General features: G+C 44.1%; 1 protein-coding gene across 1 annotated transcript in view; it reads right to left on the bottom strand.

Moving 5' to 3' along the window:
- Positions 1-10,000, bottom strand: part of LOC311124365 (membrane-associated guanylate kinase, WW and PDZ domain-containing protein 3-like) — a gene marked incomplete at both ends in the record, with an annotated part of 73,662 nt that overhangs the window by 53,091 nt on the left and 10,571 nt on the right. The window lies entirely within an intron of this gene.

The raw sequence follows: 10,000 nt of genomic DNA, 5'->3' as shown, positions 1-10,000 counted from the left end.
ATAAAGCCTGTTATGACCGAGTATACTTTTTTAAAGAATGTCTTCTGTGGGATAATTGTTATTACTGAAAATAAATACAAAGGGTGGCTATTTGAAGAATATCAAATATAAAATATATTTTGATTTGTTTAACTCTTTGTTGGTTACTACATGATTCCATATGTGTTATTTCATAGTTTTGATGTCTTCACTATTATTCTACAATGTAGAAAATAGTAAAAATAAAGAAAAACCCTTGAATGAGTAGGTGTTCTAAAACGTTTGACCGGTAGTGTATATCAGAGGACATCCCTCGTTCCCCTTTCTAAAAGCAATTTCATCAGATAATGTATTATTTATGTATATTTTTGCTTCATGACTTTTATATAATATTTTTATGAAATGTAATATTTCAGCTGGAAAGTTGAAGGACTCCAAAGTTTTGAATAGAAACTTCCAGACGGTCGAAAGCCTTTTCTGCATCAACAGCCATTAGCGATGAATCTACATCTTGTTTTTTCGTGCATTGTATTAAAGTGAAACACGTTCTTGTAATTGTTTGTGTCTATTTTTATTAACCCTGTTTGATCGATCATGTATCAAGTCTGGTAAGACTTTACATTCTGTTGCTTAGGAGTTATATTATCTATTGTTGCAATGAATTACATTTATGGGTCTGTAATCTGCAGAGGATTCTCCAGATTTTCCAGATTTGAATGTAACTGAAATAACTGTTTTGATACATGGAACTAGGAAGCTGTAGGATCAGTCCAACTTTTGTTTAATTCGGATTTACACTATATATTTAAATTGTTGCTGACAGGTGTATAAAATAGAGCACACAGCCATGCAATCTCCATTGACAAACAGTGGTAGAGGAATGGCCTTACTGAAGAGCTCAGTGACTTTCAACGTTGGCACCGTCATAGGATGTCACCTTTCCAACAAGTCAGTTCGCCAAGTTTCTGCCCTGCTAGAGCTGCCCCGGTCAACTGTAAGTGCTGTTATTGTGGAAAGTGGAAATGTCTAGGAGCAACAGCGGCTCGGCCGCACAAGCTCACAGAACGGGACCGCCGAGTGCTGGGGAAGATGGCTGCCGTTTTACAGCCCTCTAACCAATGGTAATATGTGTGTTTTTTTCGTATTATTTGTAATTTATTCTGTACATAATGTTTCTTCCACCGTCTCTTATGACCAAAAGGAGCTTCTGGATATCAGGACAGCGATTACTCACCTCGTATTGGACGAATATTTTTTTCTTCAACGAGTCGGACGCGAAGGATATCCTACAGACACCCGACAAGGCCCAAATCCCTGTTATCCGCAGGAGAAAGGGACGGAGATATCGTGGACGTAGGTCGGGGTGCCTTGTAAGGATCCGACGGCGAGCGAGTAAACTGCCTCTTCCATCAATCCTATTAGCCAATGTTCAATCATTGGATAACAAATTGGACGACCTAAGATTAAGGTTATCCTACCAACGGCCCAAGGGATGGCGGTCTGCGTATATTTGTAAACAACAGCTGGTGCATAAAATCTAATACTAAGGAAGTCTCAAGGTTTTGCTCACCTGAGGTAGAGTATCTCATGATAAGCTGTAGACCACACTATTTACCAAGAGAGTTTTCATCTATATTTTTCGTAGCTGTCTATTTACCACCACAAACCGATGCTGGCACTAAGATTGCACTCAATGAGCTGTATACAGCCATAAGTCAACAGGAAAACGCTCATCCAGAGGCGGCGCTCCTAGTGGCCACGGACTTTAATGCAGGGAAACTTAAATCCGTTTTACCTCATTTCTACCAGCATGTTAAATGTGCAACCAGAGGAAAAAAAACTCTAGACCACCTTTACTCCACACACAGAGACGCGTACAAAGCTCTCCCTCGCCCTCCATTTGGCAAATCTGAACATAACACTATCCTCCTGATTCCTGCTTATAAGCAAAAACTAAAGCAGGAAGCACCAGTGACTAGGTTAATAAGGAAGTGGTCAGATGACGCAGATGCTAAGCGACAGGACTGTTTTGCTAGCACAGACTGGAATATGTTCCGGGATTCTTCAGATAGCATTGAGGAGTACACCACATCAGTCAATGGCTTCATCAATAAGTGCATCGATGACGTCGTCCCCACAGTGACCGTACGTACATACCCCAACCAGAATCCATTGATTACAGGCAACATCCGCACTGAGCTAAAGGGTAGAGCCGCCACTTTCAAGGAGCGGGACTCTAACCTGGACGCTTATAAGAAACCCCACTGTGCCCTCCGACGAACCGTCAAACAGGCAAAGAGTCAATACAGGACTAAGATTGAATCGTACTACACTGGCTCTGACGCTCGTCGGATGTGGCAGGGCTTGAAAACTATTACAGACTACAAAGGGAATGCACAGCCGTGAGCTGCCCAGTGACACAAGCCTAGCTAAATAACTGCTATGCTCGCTTCGAGGCAAGCAACACTGAAGCATGCATGAGAGCATCAGCTGTTCCGGATGACTATGTGTGAGTAATTATTTGAAGCAGGTCAACATTCACAAAGCCGCAGGGCCAGATGGATTACCAGGACGTGTACTCCGAGCATGCGCTGACCAACTGTCAAGTTGAGTCTGTAATACAAACATGTTTCAAGAAGACCACCATAGTCCCTGTGCCCAAGAACACTAAGGTAACCTGCCTAAGTGCTTTGAAAGGCTGGTCATGGCTCACATCAACACCATTTTCCCAGAACCCTAGACCTACTCCAATTTGCATACCGCCCCAACAGATCCACAGATGATGCAATCTCTATTGCACTCAACACTGCCCTTTCCCACCTGGACAAGAGGAACACCTACGTGAGAATGCCATAGTGCCCTCAAAGCTCATCCTTAAGCTCAGGACCCTGGGACTAAACACCTCCCTCTGCAACTGGATCCTGGACTTCCTGACGGGCCACCCCCAGGTGGTAAGGGTAGGTAACAACACATCTGCCACGCTGATCCTCAACACGGGGGCCCCTCAGGGGTGCGTGCTCAGTCCCCTCCTGTACTCCCTGTTCACCCATGACTGCATGGCCAGGCACGACTCCAACACCATCATTAAGTTTGCCGACGACACAATGGTAGGCCTGATCACTGACAATGGTGAGAGCTATAGGGAGGAGGTCAGAGACCTGGCCGTGTGGTGCCGGGACAACAACCTCTCCCTCAACGTGATCAAGACAAAGGAGATGATTGTGGACTACAGGAAAAATAAAAGAGGACATTCTCATCGACGGGGCTGTAGTGGAACAGGTTGAGAGCTTCAAGTTCCTTGGTGTCCACATCACCAACAAACTATCATGGTCCAAACACACCAAGACAGACGTGAAGAGGGTACGACAAAACCTATTCCCCCTCAGGAGACTGAAAATATTTGGCATAGGTCCTCAGATCCTCAAAAAGTTCTACAGCTGCACCATCGAGAGCATCCTGACTGGTTGCATCACTGCCTGCTATGGCAACTGCTCGGCCTCCGACCGCAAGGCACTACAGAGGGTAGTGCGTACGGCCCAGTACATCACTGGGGTCAAGCTTCCTGCCATCCAGGACCTCTATACCATGCGGTGTCAGAGGAAGGCCCTAAAAATTGTCAAAGACTCCAGCCACCCTAGTCATAGACTGTTCTCTCTGCTACCGCACGGCAAGCGGTACCGGTGTGCCAAGTCTAGGTCCAAAAGGCTTCTTAACAGCTTCTACCCCCAAGTCATAAGACTCCTGAACAGCTAATCATGGCTACCCAGACATTTGATTTGATTTGATATGAAGCACGTAGTGTGTAAAAATCGTCTGTCCTCACTGCAACACTCACTACGATTTCCAAACGGCCTCTGGAAGGAACGTCAGCATAAGAACTGTTCGTCAGGAGCTTCATGAAATGGGTTTCTATGGCCGAGCAGCCGCACACAAGCCTAACATCACCATGCGCAATGCCAAGCGTCGGCTGGAGTGGTGTAAAGCTGGAGTGGTGTAAAGCTGGAGTGGTGTAAAGCTGGAGTGGTGTAAAGCTGGAGTGGTGTAAAGCTGGAGTGGTGTAAATCTGGAGTGGTGTAAAGCTGGAGTGGTGTAAAGCTGGAGTGGTGTAAAGCTGGAGTGGTGTAAAGCTGGAGTGGTGTAAAGCTCACTGCCTTTGGACTCTGGACCAGTGGAAACACGTGCACAAAGTGAGGTCCATACAGAAATGGTTTTTCGAGATCGGTGTGGAAGAACTTGACTGGCCTACACAGAGCCCTGACCTCAACCCCATTGAACACCTTTGGGATGAATTGGAACGCCGACTGCGAGCCAGGCCTAATCGCCCAACATCAGTGCCCGACCTCACTAATGCTCTTGTGGCTGAATGGAAGCAAGTCCTCGCAGCAATGTTCCAACATCTAGTGGAAAGCCTTCCCAGAAGAGTGGAGGCTGTTATAGCAGCAAAGGGGGGACCAACTCCATATTAATGCCCATGATTTTGGAATGAGATGTTGGACGAGCAGGTGTCCACATACTTTTGGTCATGCAGTGTATATAGATTTTCATAGAAGCTTTTAAAATAGTTATTAATAGTGATGTTGTTTCTAATTAATGCATTTGTATCCTTATCTTTTAAAATTATAACTGGTTTAGCATGCATTTGTTTTATGAAGGCTGCGAGATATTTACCAGGTTTAAAATTAAAGAAAAATGTATTACTCAGATGTAATTTTTCAAAGTATGAGATTATCATTCCCCTAATGTAGGCCTTAAAAGTTTCCCAAAATATTTAGTGGGTAGGCTTTTCTCTGTCCTCTATGTCCAAATTTGTACTGATAAAGTTATTTATTTATTTACGTATTTATTACATTTCAGGTCTTGAAGAGAGGCTAAGAGAATATAAGTGTTTATGTTTATGACAACTTCTGGTTAGATTGATCTGTAAAGTGAGCCTGATACCTAATTCTGATTGGAATAGAAAGAGTATTACCATCCAAGGTATTTTATTTTTCATCAAGAAGTTATTTTGAGAACGTTTTTTTGCCAATTACACGTCTTAAGCAACTTCTTCAATCGTAAATAAAAACAGTACTTCTGAACCTGAACCTGCGTCCTATTCTACTAGCTCCCTATTCCCTGTCTAGTATTGGGCTCTATGCCATTAAGCGTCCTATTCTACAAGCTCCCTATTCCCTGTCTAGTATTGGGCTCTATGCCATTAAGCGTCCTATTCTACAAGCTCCCTATTCCCTGTCTAGTATTGGGCTCTATGCCATTAAACGTCCTATTCTACAAGCTCCCTATTCCCTGTCTAGTATTGGGCTCTATGCCATTAAGCGTCCTATTCTACAAGCTCCCTATTCCCTGTCTAGTATTGGGCTCTATGCCATTAAGCGTCCTATTCTACTAGCTCCCTATTCCCTGTCTAGTATTGGGCTCTATGCCATTAAGCGTCCTATTCTACAAGCTCCCTATTCCCTGTCTAGTATTGGGCTCTATGCCATTAAGCGTCCTATTCTACAAGCTCCCTATTCCCTGTCTAGTATTGGGCTCTATGCCATTAAGCGTCCTATTCTACAAGCTCCCTATTCCCTGTCTAGTATTGGGCTCTATGCCATTAAGCGTCCTATTCTACAAGCTCCCTATTCCCTGTCTAGTATTGGGCTCCATGCTGATAGTTTTACATCAGTGAAACATCACTTAGAAAGTTTGTGTTGTTCCAATCTGACCACATGTACAGCCTAAAGCTACCACAGTCAGCATCGGTTCCAATCTGACCACATGTACAGCCTAAAGCTACCACAGTCAGCATCGGTTCCAATCTGACCACATGTACAGCCTAAAGCTACCACAATCAGCATCGGTTCCAATCTGACCACATGTACAGCCTAAAGCTACCACAGTCAGCATCGGTTCCAATCTGACCACATGTACAGCCTAAAGCTACCACAATCAGCATCGGTTCCAATCTGACCACATGTACAGCCTAAAGCTACCACAATCAGCATCGGTTCCAATCTGACCACATGTACAGCCTAAAGCTACCACAGTCAGCATCGGTTCCAATCTGACCACATGTACAGCCTAAAGCTACCACAGTCAGCATGGGTTCCAATCTGACCACATGTACAGCCTAAAGCTACCACAGTCAGCATCGGTTCCAATCTGACCACATGTACAGCCTAAAGCTACCACAGTCAGCATCGGTTCCAATCTGACCACATGTACAGCCTAAAGCTACCACAGTCAGCATCGGTTCCAATCTGACCACATGTACAGCCTAAAGCTACCACAGTCAGCATCGGTTCCAATCTGACCACACGTACAGCCTAAAGCTACCACAGTCAGCATGGGTTCCAATCTGACCACATGTACAGCCTAAAGCTACCACAGTCAGCATGGGTTCCAATCTGACCTTCTGACCTTTCCCCCTGTTTACTGTCTTATCTCAATAAAAATACCCTCTAAAAAAACAAACATGTTTGTGTTGTTGTTGTAATTCTTCAATGGAAACACCATCCCCTTTAAACAGCTTTTATCAGGTGCAATTCGGGATACAGCCGAACAATTGCAGCGGTCTGTCAAGATGAATCAGTTTACTGGCCTGACACTTGATGACAGTTGCCATAGAAACAGCGTAAGTGCCTCCCTCACCAGTTCACTGATTTGTTTTCGATGGGAGCAGCCGCCTGGTGATGACATCACAGCTTTGATAGAAGGTTATTTTCCTATGTAATCATCTGTGACTGAGTTTATCTGATTATAAGTTCATGAGTACAGTGAGGGAAAAATTTTATTTGATCCCCTGCTGATTTTGTACGTTTGCCCACTGACAAAGAAATTATCAGTCAATAATTTTAATGGTAGGTTTATTTGAACAGTGAGAGACAGAATAACAACAAAAAATCCTGAAAAACGCATTTCAAAAATGTTATAAATTGATTTGCATTTTAATGAGGGAAATAAGTATTTGACCCCCTCTCAATCAGAAAGATTTCTGGCTCCCAGGTGTCTTTTATACAGGTAACGAGCTGAGATTAGGAGCACACTCTTAAAGGGAGTGCTCCTAATCTCAGTTTGTTACCTGTATAAAAGACACCTGTCCACAGAAGCAATCAATCAATCAGATTCCAAACTCTCCACCATGGCCAAGACCAAAGAGCTCTCCAAGGATGTCAGGGACAAGATTGTAGACCTACACAAGGCTGGAATGGGCTACAAGACCATCGCCAAGCAGCTTGGTGAGAAGGTGACAAGAGTTGGTGCGATTATTCGCAAATGGAAGAAACACAAAAGACCTGTCAATCTCCCTCGGCCTGGGGCTCCATGCAAGATCACACCTCGTGGAGTTGCAATGATCATGAGAACGGTGAGGAATCAGCCCAGAACTACACGGGAGGATCTTGTCAATGATCTCAAGGCAGCTGGGACCATAGTCACCAAGAAAACAATTGGTAACACACTACGCCGTGAAGGACTGAAATCCTGCAGCGCCCGCAAGGTCCCCCTGCTCAAGAAAGCACATATACAGGGCTGTCTGAAGTTTGCCAATGAACATCTTAATGATTCAGAGGAGAACTGGGTGAAAGTGTTGTGGTCAGATGAGACCAAAATCGAGCTCTTTGGCATCAACTCAACTCGCCGTGTTTGGAGGAGGAGGAATTCTGCCGATGACCCCAAGAACACCATCCCCACCGTCAAACATGGAGGTGGAAACATTATGCTTTGGGGGTGTTTTTCTGCTAAGGGGACAGAACAACTTCACCGCATCAAAGGGACGATGGACGGGGCCATGTACCGTCAAATCTTGGGTGAGAACCTCCTTCCCTCAGCCAGGGCATTGAAAATGGGTTGTGGATGGGTATTCCAGCATGACACTGACCCAAAACACACAGCCAAGGCAACAAAGGAGTGGCTCAAGAAGAAGCACATTAAGGTCCTGGAGTGGCCTAGACAGTCTCCAGACCTTAATCCCATAGAACATCTGTGGAGGGAGCTGAAGGTTTGAGTTGCCAAACGTCAGCCTCGAAACCTTAATGACTTGGAGAAGATCTGCAAAGAGGAGTGGGACAAAATCCCTCCTGAGATGTGTGCAAACCTGGTGGCCAACTACAAGAAACGTCTGACCTCTATGATTGCCAACAAGGGTTTTGCCACCAAGTACTAAGTCATGTTTTGCAGAGGGTTCAAATACTTATTTCCCTCATTAAAATGCAAATCAATTTATAACATTTTTGACATGCGTTTTTCTGGATTTTTTTGTTGTTATTCTGTCTCTCACTGTTCAAATAAACCTACCATTAAAAGTATAGACTGATCATGTCTTTGTCAGTGAGTTGGAGAGTACACATAGAGAGAGAGAGAGCAACCTTGGAAAAATCGTCTGCATTATCATTAACAGCAGACTCGTACATTTCCTCAGTGAAACCAATGCTTTTCACCAAATTACCGTACGACAGACCACGTATTCACCCTAATCGACAAACAAACAAAACAATGGCAAAGTCTTCTCATGCTTTGTTGATTACAAAAAAGCATTTGACTCAATTTGGCATGGGGGTCTGCTATACAAATTGATGGAAAGTGGTGTTGGGGGGAAAACATGCAACATTATAAAATCCATGTACACAAACAACAAGTGTGCGGTTAAAATGGGCAAAAAACACACACATTTCTTTCCAAGGGCCGTGGGGTCAGACAGGGATGCAGTTTAAGCCCCACCCTCTTCAACATACAGTATATATAAACGAATTGGCGAGGGTACTAGAACAGTCTGCAGCACCCGGCCTCACCCTACTAGAATCTGAAGTCAAATGTCTACTGTTTGCTGATGATCTGGTCCTTCTTTCCCCAACCAAGGAGGGCCTACAGCAGCACCTAGATCTTCTGCACAGATTCTGTCAGACAGTAAATCTCAGTAAGACAAAAATAATGGTGTTCCAAAAATGGTCCAGTTGCCAGGACCACAAATACAAATTCCATCTAGACACCGTTGCCCTAGAGCACACAAATAACTATTTACCTACCTCGGCCTAAACATCAACACCACAGGTAACTTCCACAAAGCTGTGAACGATCTGAGAGACAAGGCAAGAAGGGCCTTCTATGCCATCAAAAGGAACATAAAATTCGACATACCAATTAGGATTAAAATAATTGAATCAGTTATAGAACCCATTGCCCTTCATGGTTGTGAGGTCTGGGGTCCGCTCACCAACCAAGAATTCACAAAATGGGACAAACACCAAATTGAGACTCTGCATGCAGAAATCTGCAAAAATATCCTCAGTGTACAACGAAAAACACCAAATAATCCATGCATAGCAGAATTAGGCCGATACCCGCTAATTTATCAAAATCCAGAAAAGAGCCGTTAAATTCTATAACCACTTAAAAGGAAGCGATTCCCAAACCTTCCTTAACAAAGCCATCACATACAGGGAGATGAACCTGGAGAAGAGTCCCCTAAGTAAGCTGGTCCTGGGGCTCTGTTCACAAACACAAACAGACCCCACAGAGCCCCAGGACAACAACAACAACGCAATTAGACCCAACAAAATCATGAGAAAACAAAAAGAGAATTACTTGACACATTGTAAAGAACAAACAAAAAAACTGGGCAAACTAGAATGCTTTTTGGCCCTAAACAGAGAGTACACAGTGGCAGAATACCTGACCACTGTGACTGACCCAAACTTAAGAAAAGCTTTGACTATGTACAGACTCAGTGAGCATAGCCTTGTTATTGAGAAAGGCCGCCGTAGGCAGACCTGGCTCTCAAGAGAAGACAGGCTATGTGCACACTGCCCACAAAATGAGGTGGAAACTGAGCTGCACTTCCTAACCTCCTGCCAAATGTATGACCATATTAGAGACACATATTTCCCTCAGATTACAGCGATCCACAAAGAATTCAAAAACAAACCCAATTTTGATAAACTCCCTTATCTATTGCGTGAAATACCACAGTGTGCCATCACAGCTGCAAGATCTGTGACCTGTTGCCACAAGAAAAGGGCACCAGTGAAGAACAAACACCATT

This window comes from Coregonus lavaretus, assembly GCF_964263955.1.
Source record: "Coregonus lavaretus genome assembly, contig: HAP1_SCAFFOLD_763, whole genome shotgun sequence".
In the NCBI taxonomy this organism is placed as follows: domain Eukaryota; kingdom Metazoa; phylum Chordata; class Actinopteri; order Salmoniformes; family Salmonidae; genus Coregonus; species Coregonus lavaretus.
Note: the sequence above shows the minus strand (reverse complement) of the source record. Positions and strands in the feature narration are given on the sequence as shown.